This window comes from Saccopteryx leptura, chromosome 7, assembly GCF_036850995.1.
Source record: "Saccopteryx leptura isolate mSacLep1 chromosome 7, mSacLep1_pri_phased_curated, whole genome shotgun sequence".
NCBI lineage: Eukaryota > Metazoa > Chordata > Mammalia > Chiroptera > Emballonuridae > Saccopteryx > Saccopteryx leptura.
In genome coordinates, this window is record NC_089509.1 from 8,741,852 (window position 1) to 8,761,838 (window position 19,987).

The following is a 19,987-nucleotide window of genomic DNA, read 5'->3' on the forward strand; positions in this document are numbered from 1 at the left end:
TCTATCTGACTCTCTCTCTGTCCCTGTAAAAAAAAAAAAATTCCCTTGCTCTCCAGCCTCTTGTGTTTGGAGGCAAAGTGGGTCCAATGGCTGGAGGAAGCCCCCAGACAAAGGAATTTCCAGGCCAGCATTTGAAAGTAAAGTTGACAGGTGCAGAAAAGGTAAAGATTAAGGAGGCACCCCGGCAGAGTCTGCTCCACAGGAAGGAAGTGGAGAGGAATGGCCACATGTAAGGGCAGTTTAGGGGGTAACATTGACGAAGTGTGGTGATGGACTGGCTCAGGGTGACGTGGGGAGGAAGTGGGTCCAGAGTGACCCACAAGTGTTTGACCTCAGCCACTGGAGGGAGAGGGTGAAGGAAGACCAGGTCTCTGGGAGCAAGAGACAATGACCAAGAGTTGAGTTTTAGATATGTGGACTTGGGACTTCAAAGCAGGTCAGGGCTGGGGACTCTTCTGTGCAGGGGGCAGTGAGGCCGTGGTTGCACTGGGGAAGGGTGTGGGGGGAGGCAGCGCCCGGAAGGGGCCTCAGGCTCCAGCATTCCTCATCATGAGCAGTCAGGGGCATGAGGCAGATCAGGGTGTTGTGGGCGGCAGGGATCAAGCAGTTTGAATGATGCTGTGGGCTTTAGCCAGTTGACCCATCTGCTGTCTGAGGGACAGGGACAGGATGACTTCCTCCCAGAGTCTGAGCCTTTCCTTCCTCTCTTCTGGCTAGGAAAGCCACCTGTGGGGGGTCAGACCATGGTCTTCTGGTGCTCGTTGGGGGTACCATTAGGCCAGAGCCTCCTGATTTCCCGGCCTTCCTAGTATCCCCCCAAACTGTCTGGAACAGCAAGTTGACAGCTTCCCTCTGTTTGCATGTCCCCAAGACGAATGCCTAAAATTCTAATGACAAGGCATGGGGCTTTCATTCAGCCCTGAGAGATAAGGCCTAGAAGGCAAAGCCTTTGGGAGAGAAGATGGTGAACTTCAGCTCACACTGAGAAGTCTGGGGCAGTTATGTTAAAAATTAGCATCCAAGGTGTTTACAATGTCCCATTGCTCTTCAGTGGTTCCAGGAGGAAGTCCAGCTCCTTGGCCTTCAGACCAGTCCAGGCCTCCAGACCAAACATTTTCACTTGGCTCAACCAAATTGCTTATAATTTCCTGACTGTGTCAGTTTCTCTCATGAGTCTAGGCCTTTGCACATGCTGATCCCTCTGCTACAACACCATTCTTTCTTCTTCACTCTGCAAAACCATTCTCCCTTTTAGATTTCACCAGCAATGATCTCCTGGATGTCCGTAGTCCGTCCAGGCTGTCTGCCCTGACTCCGACAGGACCCTCCGTCTCTCAGCCCTGGCTCATCTGCACTGAACTGCAGGGATGTGTGGGCTGGCCTGTCCCTGCCTCAGCCCAAGCAGAAACTGTGCCACTTCCTCTTCTTCCCCAGGGCATGACTCAGGGCCTGCCAGACCCAGTGCTCGGCATGTGTTTGTCGACTGACTTACTGAGTGAAGGGGTGAGTGCAGATTCCTGACTGGGAGCAGAGAGAGAGGAGAAAACAACAGAGAGTGCTCCCATGGAGAGAGTGGCATGCAAGGCCCCCAGCTTGCACAGCTTGTCACAAACTAGCTGAAGTGAGCAGTATAGCCCATGTCACCCATGGAGGGATGCTCTCCAGAGCCTGACCTGGGAGCAGAAAGGCCAGCCCTTGTTCTCTTAGGTCTCCCATAAAGAGCTCTGCCTACCCCACTCAGGCCCCAAGTGACTCCATTGGTTGGAGCCTCCTGCTTGGCCTTCTGGGTTCCCTGATATTCTTTTGGGCTCCACAGTGCAAGGGTAGATTTGCTCCTGCAACCACAGGAGAAAGTGGTAGGCTGCTAGGCTGCCGACAGTCTGAATCTGGTGAACTGAGCTCACGGGCTAAGTGCCAGGCTCAGCTGGAGTCAGCTGAAATCTCAGCATGGCTGCTGCCTCTCTGCCATCCTGGGCAAAGGACTTCACTCCTCTGTTCCTCAACTTGCTCATTTTAAAATGAGCACAATAAACTTATGGCCTCATGAGGCTGTTGAGAATATGGGCATCTTGTTGTAGCAGGAGCCCCTCCGATGGCCTCTCTGCCCTGGATGGGCCCTCTTCCCACCTGCACACTCAGCCATGCCCCTGGAGGCTCCTCTTCTGTGACCCACTTGCCCAGTTACCCAATGGCTGCCAATGGCTGCTGGTCTCCCATTTACAGTTCTCAGGGAAAGCTGGAGCAGGTCTGGTGATGTGTTGTCCCCAAGGCTCCATGCAGTCCTAAGTGTGCATCCAGGGCTGAGAAAGCTCGTTAGGGACCACTGCCCTGGTTCTGCCTCTAACTTCCTGGGGAGCTGTGGGTAAGACACTGACTGCACCCCTCTCTTCTGGACTCCACGCTCCTCGTGTGAGGAGAGGGCTGAGCTGCACTGGTAATATCTGAGTCTGTTTGGCAAGGCTGGGCAGCGGGTGACAGAGTGGCCAAGCTGGCTCTACCCTGCCCCACGTGGCTCAGGCCGCTTGGTCTGTTTGCATGTTGGCTTTCTGCAATTTTCATTTAGGAAAGGGGTCTGCTGCTTTTTTTTTTTTTTTTTTTTTTTTTTTTACACAGAGACAGAGAGAGAGATTCAGAGAGGGGGATAGACAGGGACAGACAGACAGGAACAGAGAGAGATGAGAAGCATCAATCATTAATTTTTCGTTGCGCGTTGCAACACCTTAGTTGTTCATTGATTGCTTTCTCATATGTGCCTTGACCGTGGGCCTTCAGCAGACCGAGTAGAGCTGGTGAGCTTTTGCTCAAACCAGATAAGCCCGCGCTCAAGCTGGCGACCTCAGGGTCTCAAACCTGGGTCCTCCGCATCCCAGTCCGATGCTCTATCCACTGCGCCACCGCCTGGTCAGGCAGGGGTCTGCTGCTTTTGAATCACATCATTCAGAAGCCCCTGAGGCAGAGGATGTTTGAGGCCTGGCCTGCTGGGAAGCCTTCAAGGCCTGCTCTGCTGAAAAGCTGATAAGCAGAACCAAAGGTCCACTGTGGAGCTCAAAACGGATGTGGTGGATGAGGGGGAACTCCCTCAAAGACTGAGTGGAGAAATGACAAAGGGGCAGAACCATTGGGGTGAGCAAGCCCATTGTGTCCACATCAGAACCAAGCTGGTGGCAGGGCTGAGGCTGAGGCCACCCAGATACGGGCCCAGCCCTGTAACCCAGGCCCTGCTGGCCTCAGCAGCTCTCCCAAGGAGCATGACTCCTGAAGTCCCAGGCCCCAATTCCCACAGCCCACAGGACCTCCATCTCCAACAAGGATCTGTCCTGATACCTAAGGTGGAGAAGAGGTGGTGGGACTCTCCATTGAGGGCACAGTACTAATGGTTAAACTGCCCGGTCTTCCCTGGGGAGGAGGTTAATGTTTGAACACCAGACGAATCACAGGAAATGCTCCTCACAGAACTGTCACCAAGCCCTGCATACTTATCACAAATAAAAAATTAACTATTCAACTATTCCAGGTTAGGTGGCTAAGGCCTTCCTGGCATTCTGTGGGAATGTTTCAGGGTCACCCTAATAGCTGTATGGCCTGTTCTACCAGGCTATTTATTGCTCTGTTTACAGAAGCTGATACCCCCTCAGAGCTGGCTAGTGGAAGGCCTTTGGCTCTCCCTAGGGAAGAATGTTCCAGTGAGTTGGTGTGGTGGCAGGAAAGGTGTGGGCTGGGCCGTCAGACAGACCTGGGCATGTGTGCTGCTGTCATGTAGAGGCTGTGTGACCTTGAGTAACACACTGATCCTCTCTGGGCCTTAATGCCCTTGCCTTTAAAATGGGGACATGCCATCCTCTTTTTCTTGTCTATACCAGCTGGTTGCCCACTCCCAAAGAACATGGGCAGGAAGGAACGGCTGGCTGCTTTGGGGATGGGGGTGGACTTTTTTTTATTGAGGTGAAATTTACATAAATTTAGAGTGAGCACTTTAATGGCATTTAGTTAATTGTTAATGATGTTAAGCCCAGTATGTTTCATGACATTCAATTTTTCACATGTGATTATTGTTATTGGAAAGGGGACCTGGCCCTTCAGGTCTGCCTAGAGCCAGCTGGTAGTGTGTAGTTTCTTGACTTTGTGTAGGAAAATTTTTACAACGCGAGTCCAGGTGACTCTGAGAGTAAGTTTATTAAAGGGGGGACAGTGAAACAAGGAAGGGACGAGAATAGAAGAAGCAACGGGACAGCTAAGGTGGGGCTGCCTTGGCTCTCTAGAAACCTTGTGGGAAAGAAATGAGCCCACACTGGGCAGTCAGAGGAAAGGGGGGCCCTGGAGACGGATTCAGGGGGTTAGCCCGGGACAGGCTGCCGCTGCCCCTGCTCCTCTGGTTGCAGGTCTCATGGAGTCCCTTAAAGTTCAGGAGATGCATCCTGTGGGGAAGCAGAGGGGAAGGGAAGGGTGAAGGTATGCTCCCTGGAAAGGGAAATGAACTGGGTCCTATGTTTCGAAGGTTTTTAAGGACTGCAAGTTTAGGGGAGGATTTCAATAGAATATTCATCAGCCTTTCCAGCTGTGCCCTTTCAGGGTTGTGGTCTTGACTCATTGATCATGCCCAAGGCAGGGAGTCCTGGGGTCATCCACCTGGTTTTGCTGCTTCTTGGGGCCTGGACCTAGGTAACATATAGCTGAAGCCTAAATGCTGTCTCTAGGGAGGTGATCTTCAGTAGTGCGATTCAGTAATTCACACAGGTTCAGCAGAACTGATACCTAACTTTTTGTTGAGTTCAGTGAGCTGGTTGTTAAAATGACACTTGTAATCAGGGTTCTCTCTAAGGTGGGCGCTTAGGCAGCTGCCCAATGTGAAAATCACAAATTTACATTCCTTACTCTTTTTTAATGTTCATCTGTGCAACAGTGTATTCTAAGTGCCCGTAGTAATGTTCATTAGGTCCATAGGTGAAAAGAATTGCAAGTGAGGATGCCAGTCAAGAAGTGATATGGAAGTATCTTAAATAACAATTTTATTGTTTTTTGTTAGGTATTATTTAATAGTTTTTCATTAATATTTTTAAACTCTTTTTTATAACATAGTCTAGTTTTGTGAACCCCTTTTATTGTTCTTATTTAAGTATTAAATGCATAAAATAATAAACTATCTTTCAGTTTATTATTATTATTATTTTTTGTATTTCTCTGAAGCTGGAAACGGGGAGAGACAGTCAGACAGACTCCCGCATGCGCCCGACCGGGATCCACCCGGCACACCCACCAGGGGCGATGCTCTGCCCACCAGGGGGCGATGCTCTGCCCCTCCGGGGGCGTCACTCTGTCACGACCAGAGCCACTCTAGCGCCTGGGGCAGAGGCCAAGGAGCCATCCCCAGCGCCCGGGCCATCTTTGCTCCAATGGAGCCTCAGCTGCGGGAGGGGAAGAGAGAGACAGAGAGGAAGGAGAGGGGGAGGGGTGGAGAAGCAAACGGGTGCTTCTCCTGTGTGCCCTGGCCAGGAATCGAACCCGGGACTTCTGCACGCCAGGCCAACGCTCTACCACTGAGCCAACCGGCCAGGGCCAGTATATCATATTTTTATACTTAAAATGGTCATTAGGACAGAGGACCAGTTGTTAAATTGTTTGACTCCCACCATGGTGAATGTCTATAGCTGACTGGAAGTTGCTGGTCCCGCCTGTTCAGCTGTCTGTCTTAGTTGCTCCATTCTACTTGCCAAGGAACTTTCCTAGCCTCGTACTATCCTGCCTCAATTACCCAGGGCTTAATTCTTTTATTTTATTAATGTGATTCAAACAACTTTGTGGTGAAATGTCATTTTCTACATTGTTTCTTAAAAAACAATTATAATTTAGATTTTGATATCAGTTTTATACTTGTAAGTATTGCTATGCTTTATGTTTCAGTAACCAAGAGGATCTCTTAAAATATCCTATTCTGGAGGATTAACATATTGTATAATTGTATCAGTATGCTAAATACATACACCTTTTGACAAAAAAAAGTGTTTGAGAGAACATTTACAATGCCATGTAACTACCACCTTACCTATTTCCAAAACAGTTCTAACCTCCAAATAACACCCTATTCCCATTAAGTAATCACTGCTTAGCCTCCCCTCTTCCCTGGCTCTGGTAACCATGCCTCTTGCTGACTCCGGACATTTCCTGTAAGTGGAATTGTACAGTATGTGACCTTTCGTGTCTGCCTTCTTCCACTGAGTATACTGTTGTTGAGGTTCAGCTGTGTTGTAGCATGGGTCAGTAGTTCATACGTGCTGGCTTTTAATGCACTTTTCTCTAACGAACATTCCCAGGTCATCTTCTTGATTCTCTGGCTCCTGCTGGCTTTTGGCAGCCAACCCCACCGCTGTGCCTGGGACGATTCCCTACACCGCCCACAGCTCCCATCCCCCATCCCTTCCTTGTCACAACTGATCTTGGTTCAGTGTTCAGGAAAAAGTAACTCATGCTTGTATAATATTTTAGACATTTTCTTGTTTGTTTACTTCCTAAAACAACTTGGCAGTAAGTACTATTATCCCCATTTGACAGATGAGGAAATTGAAACTCTTGAGAGTCCCGGAATCACCCAGAGCTGAATCAGGATTCAGCCCAAATCTTTTGACTAAATCCTGAGGCTTTTCTACAATAGGTTGCCATCCAGGCTGAGTTGTGAATGACTGAAGGCCTCACCCTCCCAAGAAGAATTTGCTTTAGAAAAAAATGAGAGAGAAAGATTGTCATTGACAATTAATCTTGACTTAGTGTGTGACATAGCATGGAACTAGGAGCTTGCGTCAGGTGAGGAAGAGTTCTTGGGGCGGATGAGAAGGATTCTGTGGGACAGGGAACAGTGTGTACAGCCACTGGGATATGAAGGGCTCAGCATACAAAGTTCAGAAGCTTGCCTCAAACTGGCCTCCTGGAGGTAGACTTGGCAGGCTGCTCCAAAGAGCTGCTTCAGCCTCAGGTGAGAAGCATCCTTTATCTCATTTAGTGCAGCCTCTATCTGATGTCTCAAGCATTTCCCAGCCTCCTAATTCTATGATGCTTTTTGCTTGAGTACTTTCAGTGGTAGGAAACTCACTACTTCCAAGGCAGTTCATCCATGGCATGGCTTGTGCTTCTTGCTTTAAAGAGAAACATCCAGGGCTCTTTAGCTCTTCCTTGGATGCTAACCTTTTAAACCCCTTTGCTACCCTGGAACGTCAGTTTCTCCAGTCCCGTCCCAACCACTCCTGTGTGTGGTCCATCACAAGGAGGGCAACGCTTCTCCTGACCTAAATACTTTAGGTCAAGTCATTAACAAAGCCAAGGAAACCTCCCCAGGCTGCTCTATGGCCGGCCCAGAGAGGGGGCTGCAGGGGTGCTGAGAGGGCCAGGGGAGACCTGATGAAGCTGAAGCTAGGAATCAGGGGCCAGGCAGTAGCTCTTCCTGAACTACCATGGGGTCCCAGGCAAGAGAAGGGGTGAGTGGAGGTGAGCAGGGTCATGAGGTGCAGGGAGATGGCTCTGGCAGCTCTAGGCAGGAAGGCACGAACACTGACAACGCAGAAGCTAGGGGAGGACACAGGTGGGAGGAGCTTGGTCTCCCTGGGGATCTCCATTCTCAGGCCCAGTGAGCACCAGGGGCCAATCCAGCATGGCCCCAGAGGACCTGGCTGGATAATGGCCCCACGTCACTGTGCCTGACACATCGCTCCGGAAATAGTCCCAGGTTATCATCAGGCCATCTGAACTTGTTTATAAATAAATCAAGGACTGCGGGATGGCTGCTCCTCTGTGGGCAAATGCGGGCAGACTTGCTGCATGCCAGGCACCAGGCTGGGTGGGGAGCTAGGGACTGCCAAGGCACCGGCCCTTTGCCTTATCCGGCCCCTCCTCAGGCCAGACCTTCCTCTGGGGCCACCTCTAACTCAGGGTGGTGATAGGACAGGGCAGTTGATGTCACCAAGAGACCCCTCGGGCCCTCGCCCAGTACCAGGGGTTCACAAGTATGAAGGAAACCATTTCTGCCCATAACCTCCAGTAGGCGAAAATGGAACTCTTTCCATTTTCTATAGCTTTAATTCTGACCCCATTCTCCTGGGACAGCAGAAACTAAGCCTTGGTGTTTTCTGGATCTTCCCTGCAGAGAGTCCCACGGCACCGCTACGTCTGAGGGAGCCGTCTGATCTGGTGCTTTGCTCCAGGGTGGTGGCTGACAGACCGGAGGAATTCAGGCCACATGACCCCTCTGCATCACTGGGAGGCTGGGCTGTCTGCGTCCTGCTCATCAAGACATGGCCTCACAGTCATCTTGCCTCTGGACTGTTCCATCATCCAGGGCACTCTGCTTGTTTATAGAACCTTCCATGTCTGCTCATCCTTTCTCCTCCCTGTCTTCCCAGTCTGAGGAAAGTCTTGGTCCTTTTCTGTCTCTCCTAAGCATTTTGATACACCAGAATTCCTCTTCACCACCTCCCCCAGGGGCCTTGGGAATCGCAAGCTAGGAAGACTGTAGGTTTCCCTGCCCTCCTCTGAAACTGTGAGCCAGTAATCTGAGGAGGAGAGACAGAGAAGGGGCTGGGGAGGATACCAGGAGAAAAAAGGAACAAAGGCTAATGGATTAAAGAATATTGCATTGCACACACAAATCATTTAATTATCACTAAAATCCTGGGGGTATTACTATGTCCATTTCATAGATGAGGAAACTGAGGCTCATAGAGATAAGTGGCAGGCCCAAGGTAGATTGGGGTTCAAAGCTCACTCAGTCTCTACCACACCACCCGCCTCAAGCAAGTATCCCGTGCTGCCCACCTAGGCCACGGGCACATGGCAGGCACCCCTGCTCCCCAGATGGCATTTGAGGTCCGATGTGGCATTTTCTTCTTTCCTCACATCAGCTTCCCCAGCCTTAGGTCCCACCCCCTCCAGCCAGGCAGTCAGTGATGGCAGATGGTCATTGGAAATAGTGGAGGGGTGGGAGCTATGCCTTGCACTGGTCCTGTGCCCTGCCCACCCAGGCAGCAGCTACTTCGTGTTTATTTCTGCTCCGCCTTTCCAGAGGAAAGGTCGCAGTGACCTTGTTTACAAAGCTTTTCCATCCCTTATCTCATTGGGTTGCCTTCACCCCCAATTCATGTGGCGAGCTTTGCCACTGTGGACCTGAAACTACCAGAATCCCACTGTGACCTGAATCCTTCGCTCTGTCCCTTCCCTGCCAGAGCTCCTCAGGGAGGCTAAGACAGGACACCAGCCTCCCCCCCCCCCAACTCAGGTTAGCAGCCTGGTGAGGAGTGGAGTCTGAGAGCCTCCACTCACACCCTGAAGGATAGGAGGTCCCCGCAAGCAGCCAGAGCCACACAAACTACCCTACTCCTCTGGCCGTAGTCCCTCCAGCCCAGCTGTAGCCACGCACCACTTGTACTGGGATTTCCTTAATAAGTTTTCCTTTTAAAAAATTGAGGTTTTTCTCCCATAATGCTGTACATTAGATCTTAGACTTACTCATCCTACATAACTGCACCTTTGTGCCTTTCGGCTAACCTCTCCCCATTTCTCCCACCCCAGCCCCTGGTAATCACCGTTCTACTCTCTGCTTTTATGAGTGTGACTTTTGGGTTCCACAGATGAGTGAGGTCATGTAGTGTATGTTTTCTGTTTGGCCTCTTTCATTCAGCATAATGTTCTCCAGGTTTATCTGCGTGATCACAAATGGCTGAAGTTTCTTTTAAGACGGAGTAATATTTTATTGTAATTTTTTAATCCATTGGTCTTTTTTTAATTGATTTTAATTTGTTGTGTTTACATAGTTACAAGTGTTCCCCCAAATATATCTCCCTCCCTCCCACTCCCGTGTTCTCTTTGATACCCACTTTATCCCCACTGTCTCCCCTCCTTCCCTCCATGATTTACTATTCTGCCCTCTATCCTTCTGTGTTATATGCTTTCACTAATGTCTTTTCTTTCTTTGGTCCCCGCCTCTCATTCCCTTTCTCTCTGACCACTTTCCCTCTGGACTCTTTGACCCCTTCTCTGCCTCTCTTCCATTCCTCAGTTCACATTGATCATTGGATTCCTCATATGAGTGAGGTCATATGATATTTTTCTTTCTCTGCCTGGCTTATTTCACTTAGCATAATAGACTCCAGGTCCATCCATGTTGTCACAAAGGGTAAGATATTCTTCTTTTTCACAGCTGCATAGTATTCCATTGTGTATATGTACCACAGCTTTTTTTTTCTTTCTTTCTTTTTCATTTTTTGAAGCTGGAAACAGGGAGAGACAGTCAGACAGACTCCCGCATGCGCCCGACCGGGATCCACCCGGCACGCCCACCAGGGGTGACGCTCTGCCCACCAGGGGGCGATGCTCTGCCCATCCTGGGCGTCGCCATGTTGCGACCAGAGCCACTCTAGCACCTGGGGCAGAGGCCACAGAGCCATCCCTAGCGCCCGGGCCATCTTTGCTCCAATGGAGCCTTGGCTGCGGGAGGGGAAGAGAGAGACAGAGAGGAAAGCGCGGCGGAGGGGTGGAGAAGCAAATGGGTGCTTCTCCTATGTGCCCTGGCCGGGAATCGAACCCGGGTCCTCCGCACGCTAGGCCGACGCTCTAACGCTGAGCCAACTGGCCAGGGCTTGTACCACAGCTTTTTAATCCACTAGTTCAACTCAGTCGGCAAACTCAGTCAACAGAGCCAAATATCAACAGTACAGGGATTGAAATTTCTTTTGAGAGCCAAATTTTTTAAACTTAAACTGTATAGGTAGGTACATTTTTTATCAAGGTAGCGCCCGCACATGATATTTTGTGGAAGAGCCACACTCAAGGGGCCAAAGTGCTGCATGTGACTCGCAAGCCGCAGTTTGCCAACCAGGGCACTAGTCTACTGATAGTCACTTGGGCTGTTTCCAGATCTTGGCTAGTGTAAACAATGCTACAATAAACATAGGAGTGCATTTCTTCTTTTGAGTCAGTAATTTCTTATTCTTAGGATATATTCTTAAAAGTGCAATAGCTTGGTCAAAAGGTAGTTCCATTTTTAATTTTTTGAGGAATCTCCATACTGTTTTCCACAGTGGCTGCACCAGTCTGCATTCCCACCAGCAGTGCAGGAGGGTTCCCTTTTCTCCACATCCTCGCCAGCAGGATTCTGTGTTGTTTTTTTGATGAGCGCCATTCTGACTGGTGTGAGGTGGTATTTCATTGTGGTTTTAATTTGCATTTCTCTAATGATTAGTGATGTTGAGCATTTTTTCATATGCTTATTGGCCATCTATATGTCCTCTTTGGAGAAGTGTCTATTCAGTTCATTTCCCCAATTTTTGATTGGATTGTTTGCTTTCCTGGTGTTGAGTTTTACAAATTCTTTGTAGATTTTGGTTATTAACCCCTTATCAGATGTGTTGGCAATTATGTTCTCCCATTGTGTGGGTTGCCTTTTTATTCTGTTCTTATTGTCTTTAGCTGCACAAAAGCTTTTTAGTTTGATATAGTGCCATTTGTTCATCCTGTCCTTTATTTCACTTGCCTGTGGAGATAAATCGGCAAATATATTGCTGCGAGAGATGTCAGAGAGCTTACTGCCTATATTTTCTTCCAGGATGACAATGGTTTCACGACTTACATTCAAATCTTTTATCCATTTTGAGTTTATTTTTGTGAATGGTGTAAGTTCGTGGTCTAGTTTCAATTTTTTGTGTGTACTTGTCCAATTTTCTCAGCACCATTTATTAAAGAGACTGTCTTTACTCCATTGTATGCTCTTACCTCCTTTGTCAAATATTAATTGGCCATAAAGGTGTGGGTTTATTTCTGGGTTCTCTGTTCTGTTCCATTGATCCTTGGTACTGTTTTTATGCCAGTACCAAGCTCTTTTGAGTACAATGGCCTTGTAGTATAACTTGATATCAAGAAGTGTGATACCACACACTTTATTCTTCTTTTTCAAGATTGCTTAGGTTATTCGTGTTCTTTTTTTGGTTTTATATAAATTTTTGAAATATTTGTTCTATATCTTTGAATTATGACATTGGTATTTTAATAGGAATTGCATTGAATCTATAGATTGCTTTGGATAGTATAGATTTTTTTTTTTTTTGTATTTTTCTGAAGCTGGAAACAGGGAGAGACAGTCAGACAGACTCCCGCATGCGCTCGACCGGGATCCACCTGGCACGCCCACCAGGGGGCGACACTCTGCCTACCAGGGGGCGATGCTCTGCCCCTCCGGGGCATCACTCTGCTGCGACCAGAGCCACTCTAGCGCCTGGGGCAGAGGCCAAGGAGCCATCCCCAGCGCCTGGGCCATCTTTGCTCCAATGGAGCCTCGCTGCAGGAGGGGAAGAGAGAGACAGAGAGGAAGGAGAGGGGGAGGGGTGGAGAGGCAGATGGGCGCCTCTCCTGTGTTCCCTGGCCGGGAATCGAACCCGGGACCTCCGCACACCAGGCCGACGCTCTACCACTGAGCCAACCGGCCAGGGCCAGTATAGATATTTTAATGATGTTTATTCTTTCTATCCATGAACACAGTATATGCTTCCACTTGTTTGTATCTTCCTTGGTTTCTTTTATAATGTTTTTATAATTTTCTGAGTACGGTCTCTAACCTTTTTGGTTAAATTTACTCCTCGGTACTTTATTTTTTTGGTTGCAGTAGTGAAGGGGATTGTTTCCTTAATTTCTCTTTCAGACAGTTCATTGTTGGTGTATACAAATGCCACTGTTTTCTGAATATTGATTTTATATCTACCACCTTGCTGAATTCATTTATCAGTTCCAGTAGTTTTTTGACTGAGATTTTAGGGCTTTCTATGTGTACATCGTCAGCAAATAATGAAAGTTTTACTTTTTTTTTTTCCAATTTGGATGCCTTTTATTTCTTCTTGTCTGATTGCTATAGCTAGGACTTCCAGAACCATGTTGAATAAGAGTGGTGAAAGGGGCCACCCCTGCCTTGTTTCTGTTCTTAAGGGATTGCTTTTAATTTTTGCTCATTGATTATGATGTTGGCTGTGGGTTTGTCATAGATGACCTTTATCTTGTTGAGGAATATTTCCTGTATTCCCACTTTGCTGAGAGTTTTGATCATGAATGGGTGCTGGATTTTATCAAATGCTTTTTCTGCATCTCTTGATATTATCATGTGGTTTTTTTCCTTCCTTTTGTTTATGTGATGAATTATGTTGATTGATTTGCAAACATTGTACCAGCCTTGCCTCCCCAGAATAAATTCCACTTGATCATGATGTATGATTTTTTCATGTATTGCTGGATCTGATTTGCTAATACTTTGTTGAGAATTTTAGCATCTAAGTTCGTCAGGGATATTGGCCTATAGTTTTCTTTCTTTGTAGTGTCTTTGTCTGGTTTTGGAATGAGGATTATGTTAGTGTCATAAAAGGAGTTTGGAAGTTTTTCCTCCTCTTGAATTTTTTGAAATAGCTTGAGAAGGATAATAGGTAGTTCTTCTTTGAATATTTGGTAAAATTCACCTGTGAAGCCATCAGGCCCAGGACTTTTCTTTGTTGGGAATTTTTTAATACCTGTTTCAATCTCATTTGTTGTAGTCAGTCTGTTTTGGTTTTCTGATTCTTCCAGATTGAATTTGAATGATTATATGTTTCAAGGAGTTTATCCATTTCATCTAAGTTGTCCAATTTTTTGGCATACAGCTCTTCATAGTATTTTCTTACAGTCCTTTGAATTTCTGCAGTATCAGTTGTTACTTTTCCACTCTCATTTCTAATTTTATTTATTTGAGCCCTCTCTCTTTTTTTCTTAGTGAGTCTGGTTATAGGTTCATCAATTTTGTTTACCTTTTTAAAGAACCAGCTCTTGGTTTCATTGATCTTCTGTATTGTGTTTTTTTGTTTTTTGCCTCTGTGTCATTTATTTCCCCTCTGATCTTTATTATTTCCTTCCTTCTACTTCCTCTGGGCTTTACTTGCTGTTCTTTTTCTAGTTCTCTTAGGTGCAGGGTTAAGTTGTTAATTTGAGCTTTTTCTTGCTTCTTAAAGTATGACTGTAATGGTATGAACTTCCCTCTCAGGACTGATTTTGCTGTGTCCCATAAATTTTGAGTTGATGTATGTTCATTTTCATTTGTTTCAAGGAAGTTTTTGATTTCTTCCTTGATCTCATTGTTAACCCATTCATTATTTAATAGCATGCTATTTATTCTCCAAGTGTTTGAATGTTTTTTAGTTTTTCTATTATAGCTGATTTCTAGTTTCATGCCATTGAGATCAGAGAAGATGCTTGATATGATTTCAATCTTCTTAAATTTATTGAGACTCATTTTGTGTCCTAACATGTGGTCTATCCTAGAGAATGTACCATGAGCACTTAAAATGAATGTATCTTCTGCTGCTTTGGAGTGAAAGGTTCTGAAGCTATCTATTAAGTTCAGTTGATCTAGTGTATCATTTAAGGCTGCTGTTTCTTTGTTAATTTTCTGCTTGGAGATTCTATCCATTGATGTTAGTGGGGTATTAAAATCCCCTAATATTATAGTATTGCTATTGATATCACCTTTTTTGTCCATCAAAATCTGTTTTATATATTTTGGTGCTCCTATATTAGGCACATATATATTTATAATAGTTATATCTTCCTATTGTAATGTTCCTTTTATCATTATGTAGTGACCTTCTTTATTTCTTACTATAGCCTTTGTTTTAAGGTTTATTTTGTCAGATATTAGTATTGTTACCCCAGCTTTTTTTCCTTTCCGTTTGCGTGAAATATTTTTTTCCATCCTTTTACTCTCAGTCTATGTGTATCTTTTGTTCTGAGGTGGGTCTCCTGTAGACAGCATATGTACAGTCTTGTTTTCTTTTCCATGCAGCTACCCAATGTCTTTTGATTGGAGCATTTAATCCATTTACATTTAAGGTTATTATTGATATGTAGTTGTTTATTGACATTTTATTCTTTAAATCTATAATTCTCTTTTTCTCAACTTCTTTTTTCCTTTGCTCTTTTTATAGCAAGCCCCTTAACATTTCCTGCAATATTGGTTTGGTTGTAATAAATTCTTTGAGGTTTTTTGTTTGTTTGTTTGTTTTTTGTCTGAGAAGCTTTTTATTTCTTCAACTATAAATGATAATCTTGCTGGATAAAACAGTCTTAGTTGTAGGCTCTTGTTTTGCATTACTTTGAACATTTCTTGCCATTCTCTTCTGGCCTCAAGTGTTTCTGTTGAAAAGTTGGATGTCATCCTTATAGAGGCTTCTCTATAAGTAATTAACTTCTTTTCTCTTGCAGCTTTTAGTATTTTTTCTTTATCTCTTAACTTTGGTATTTTAATTATGATGTTTCTTGATGTAGGTCTCATTGGGTTCCTCTTTACAGGCACTCTCTGTGCTTCTTGAACTCATGTGACTGTTTCCTTCATCAATTTAGGAAAGTTTTCAGCTATGAGTTCTTTAAACAGGTTCTCTATCCCTTGTTCATTTTCTTCTCCTTCAGGAACCCTATGATGCAGATGTTGTTTCTCTTCATGTTGTTACAGAGTTTTCTTATAGTTTCCTCATTTTGAGCCTCTTTTCTTTTTGCTACTCTGTTTCTGTGTTTTCATTTATCTTGTTCGCTAAGTCACTGATTCGATTCTCTGTTTCATCCATCCTGTTGTTGGTTCCTTTTAGTGTAGTCTTCATTTCTGATATTGTAATTGTCATTTCTGGTTGATTCTTTTTTATGATTTCAATGTCCTTTTTGATGCTTGCAATTTCTTTATTTAGGTGCTCATTAAGTCCATCCATTATAGCCCTGAGATCCTTGAGCATCCTAATAATTATTATTTTAAACTCTGGATCTGGTAATTTGGTTACTTTCATCTCATTCAGTTCTTTTTCTGGGGATTTCTTTTGTTGATTAATTTGGGTCACATTTCTCTGTCTTCTCATTTTTTCTGTGTGTGGTTTGCAAGCTTGTTGGGGTAGGAAAGCTGAGGTTGGTACATGGTTACGGCCCCTCCTCCAGGGCTTAATTCCTTAGCCTCTACTGGTTGTTCTCATTTTATTTCTCCCTAACAAGGTGAGCCACATAAAAGTCTTAATTTCCTTGCTGTTTGTTTGCTGAGCCCAGCAGGGAACTTCTGCAGTTAGGACAGGGATAATGGGTGTATCTTGCTCTTTGGCCCCAGTTGAAACTCTGTCCAGACCTTTTTTTTTTCTGTATGGTAAGTCCACAGGAATGTGGTGGGTGTGACCTCTAAGAAGCAGAAGGTGTGGTTTGCCCAGGTACTCTCCAGGGGCAGGGTGCGTTCTCTGTATAAGAAAGGGGAGGTATAGCTCAGGTCTCCCTGGAAACCTTAGTCACTGCCCCTCCCCTTTACTTCCTCCTTTCCGAATGGCCTTTCGTGCTGATTGTAGCTGGAGAGCTTTCTGGAGGTGGGTCAATTGGCCTTATGCTAGGTTTGTGCTGGACGGAGGGAGTGCCCCTCCCCTTGTATATGGCCACCTCAGTATTGGAGAATGCCTCAACACAGTATAGTCACAGTATGTGTCCCTGTGCCTCCATCCCCCCACTCTCCTCATGCAAGACCAGTCCTCTCAGCTCCCCTTGTCCCTGGAGCCCCAGGTAAGTGGCTGTGAGCAAGATTTTCTGCACTGGCCCTTTAAGGTAGCTGCAACTTCTTTGCAAGCCATTTCCCGCAGACAGAAATTCCACTCTTCTCCCCACTCAATACTGTCAGGTTATCTCTTCCAGTCTCTGGGTCTCTAGTCCTGGGGCTGAGGACCCTCGCCTCTCAGGGTCTCTCTCTGCCCATAGTGAGAATCCCTCTGGACCCTCAGCTGCCACTCACTCCTTGGAGTGGGGGAGCCCCCACCACATCCCCACACTTCCTACCAGTCTCGATGTGGTTCCTTCTGTGCTCCTTGGTTTTCAAGTCCTGTTCTTTTAGTCCAAAGTTGGTTTTTCATGATGATTGTTCTTAAATTAATTTGTAATCCAGTTTGGTCCTGGAAGGTGGCAGTTTGTATGTCTGCCTACTCTGCTGCCATCTTGGAAAAAATACTAATTCATTCACCTTTAATAGATATTTAGGTTGTCTTCATATCTTGGACATTGTGAATAATGCTGCAGTGAATGTCAGGTACAGCTATCTCTTTGAGATCCTTATTTCATTTCCTTTGGATAAATATGCAGAAGTGGAATTGCTGGATCATATGATAGTTCTACCTTTAATTTTTTTGAGAACCTTCACACTGCTTTCCATAGTGGCTGCACCAGCTCACACACACCCCCAACAGTGCATGAGGGTTCCCTTTATCCAATTGACTTTTCCCCCTAACTTAGCCTTATCCTAAACAATAACAGGTATAAAATCACAAATGTGATATATATATATGCTAGTTCTGTGACTTTTTAATACATACTAAAGTTTTTCTTTAAAAATGTGTAACTGTTAAAAGTTTTATACCATGTACCAACTAAAATTGCATGCCACTAGAACATGCTTCTTGCACACTGGGCACCCTGGGTCTGTTCCAATGCCTTCCGTGGCCAGAGAGTGAAGCCAAGGCTGGCAGAGAGTGTGGCCATGTCACAGTGCTCAGACATGAGCAGCGCATGTGGAGTTGGCATCTAGGCCTGCTGCCACTAAGGGTCAGCATAGCAGGTAGGGTCCCAGCTCCACCATTATAAGCTCTGTCACCCTTGTCATGTCACTTTACCTCTTGGAGCCTGGGTTTCCACATCTGTGCTGTGAGCCACTGATCCTGCCTGACCTTTATGGGTTCCACAATGTCTGATTTGTGTCTAGAATGGCCTGGATGGCTCCTTCCCAAGCTTTTTCTCTTTGCGTGGTGATAGGAGGGATGTGGCGGTGGACCAGCTGTCAGGGGAACCCATGGGGAGTCTGCTCCCCTTTATTTTCGTCTCTCACCACTGGCCACTTCCACCAGCCTTGGGCCAGTACCAGGCCAGCATCCCTATGGGCCCAGCCTGACATGACCCAGGCCAGGAAACTTGCCAGATGCCCTGGCACCCTCCCCATCTGTCTGGCCAGCCAGCATGGGCTGTCCAGCCCCATGGACTGGGGCTGTGGGCCAGTGTCCTGGCTGATGTGGTCAGCCCTGCCCTGATTCCATTTTTCCCAAAGTGAGGAAAGAGGCTCTTGCAGGGCCCCCACGACTTCCTGTGCAAGAGGTGCAGCTAGCTGGCAGGGAGGTGGCACTCTGCACGAGTACCTGCCACTGCTCAGAGATCTCTTCAGAGGGAGAGCTCTGCAGAGGGAAAGTGGACAAGGGGCTAGCCTCCAGGTTTCTGATGCTGGAGCAGCTCTGTGTGGAGAGACACTGTGGGTTATCTGTCCCAAAGGCATGTGGAGAGGCCAGACCTATCCAGGGACCTATGAGCCCCAGGACACCCTGCTCAGGCCTGGCAAACAGCGTCCACAGCTGGAATCTCTATGGCCAGTAATCTGGACAGGGGTGGAATTCTGAGGAGGAGCTCCAGCCCCTACTCAGTCAGGGCTCACTGTGAGAGCTGGGTGAAGGTTCAGGAATACCCATGGGGCTTCTCATCTCCCACATTCCTCAAAGGACATGGACACCTGGTCCTTTTGTCCCATAGATTCTCTGACAGTTCTTGTGGGAGCCACATCCAAACCCTGCCCTTCATATCAACGGTCTTTCCCCGTCACTCCCCCACCTCCATTGCCAGGGCCGCAGCCTGTTCTGTCATCCCCAAGGCTGCCTTGCCTCCAGAACCCCCAGTCCTATATCCTGATCTCAGGCCTGGCCTCCTTCCCATGTCCATTTCCTATCTCCCCCTCCTCCCTCGGGGGGCTGGTCCTGCCGGGGGAGAAGTGGGCACACCTGCCTTCACCATCCCACTTCTCCAGTCCCCTCCCTGCTCTGTCCCCGGCCCCACATCCTGTTTCCCTTCACCTCCTGGCCTCTGCCCAGCATCAGCCTGGCTCTAGTGGGGAGGGCTTTGGGAAGCTGGGGTTGGTGCCACCTGGACACAAGGCAAGTGGGCAGAGCCTGTGAGGTGGCAGCAAGCAGTGTGGCTAGACAGTCCTGGCCTCCATTTTCTGTCTCTGTGACTCCAGTAGCCCATGGCTACACTGCCGTGGATTCAGTGAGCTTCCATGTGTAAAGCACGGGGGGACCCTTGCTAGCACCCGGCCAGAGTTGGCAGGCAGAGGACTGGAAGGCCTGGACCTTAACATGGAATTTAAAAGTCAAGTGTGGCTCCCACGTTTGTTGAGTGCCTATGATATGCCGGCCCGTTGCAGGTGCAGGCCTCTGGCAGTGGGGACTCACACAGGTTCCTGCTCTCATGGGCTGTCTGCCCAGTGGGGAGAGCCATGTGCACCGAGGCACTAGGGGGAGCTGCCCACCAGCAGTGACCTCCCTGGAGGCTGCCTGTCTCACTATCTCATATTTGCTCCTGGGAGCCAAAGGTGGATCTGAGCCCAGAAGTAGGGGCCCTCCCTGTGGGGAGGAGGGTGGTGCAGTGTGGAGATTCTCGCAGCAAGGGAGTTCTTACAGTGCTGATTCCTGGGTCTCGGAATGGCTGAATTACAATCTCTGGGAGAGGGGCCTAGCGATCTGCACGGTTAGCATGTTCTCAGGTGATTCTGACGTATGCTGGAGGGTCGGCATCTCTGATGTGGGACAGGTTGCCAGGGAACTGGGCTTAGAGGGGACACAGGTGTCAGAAGGATATTGATGTTTCAACTTTGCTGTAGTCAGCATCTATAGGACAGATGTATAGAAGTTGTTTACCATATGTCCAGCTTCTCACTGCGCTGAGACCAGCTTTTTCTTCCAGGAGGGACCTTGTGCTGGAAAGCAGTGTTCTCAGCAATGTTTCTACTACAAATGTAGTGGCCATGCTGGTGTAGCTGCTTCCAAAGGCCAGGACAGTGGCTCTCAATGTGTGATCTCAGCCCAACAGCATCAGCCTCACCGGGGAACTTGTTAGAAATGCAAATTCCAAGGTTCTACTGAGACTCCTGGGGTGGGAATCTACTATATGTGTTTTAACAAGC

At 47.1% G+C, this 19,987-nt stretch overlaps 1 protein-coding gene across 2 annotated transcripts in view; it reads left to right on the forward strand.

Moving 5' to 3' along the window:
- SCTR (secretin receptor) overlaps window positions 1-19,987 on the forward strand; it is a 93,954-nt gene that overhangs the window by 40,784 nt on the left and 33,183 nt on the right. The gene's annotated exons all lie outside the window — the stretch shown is intronic.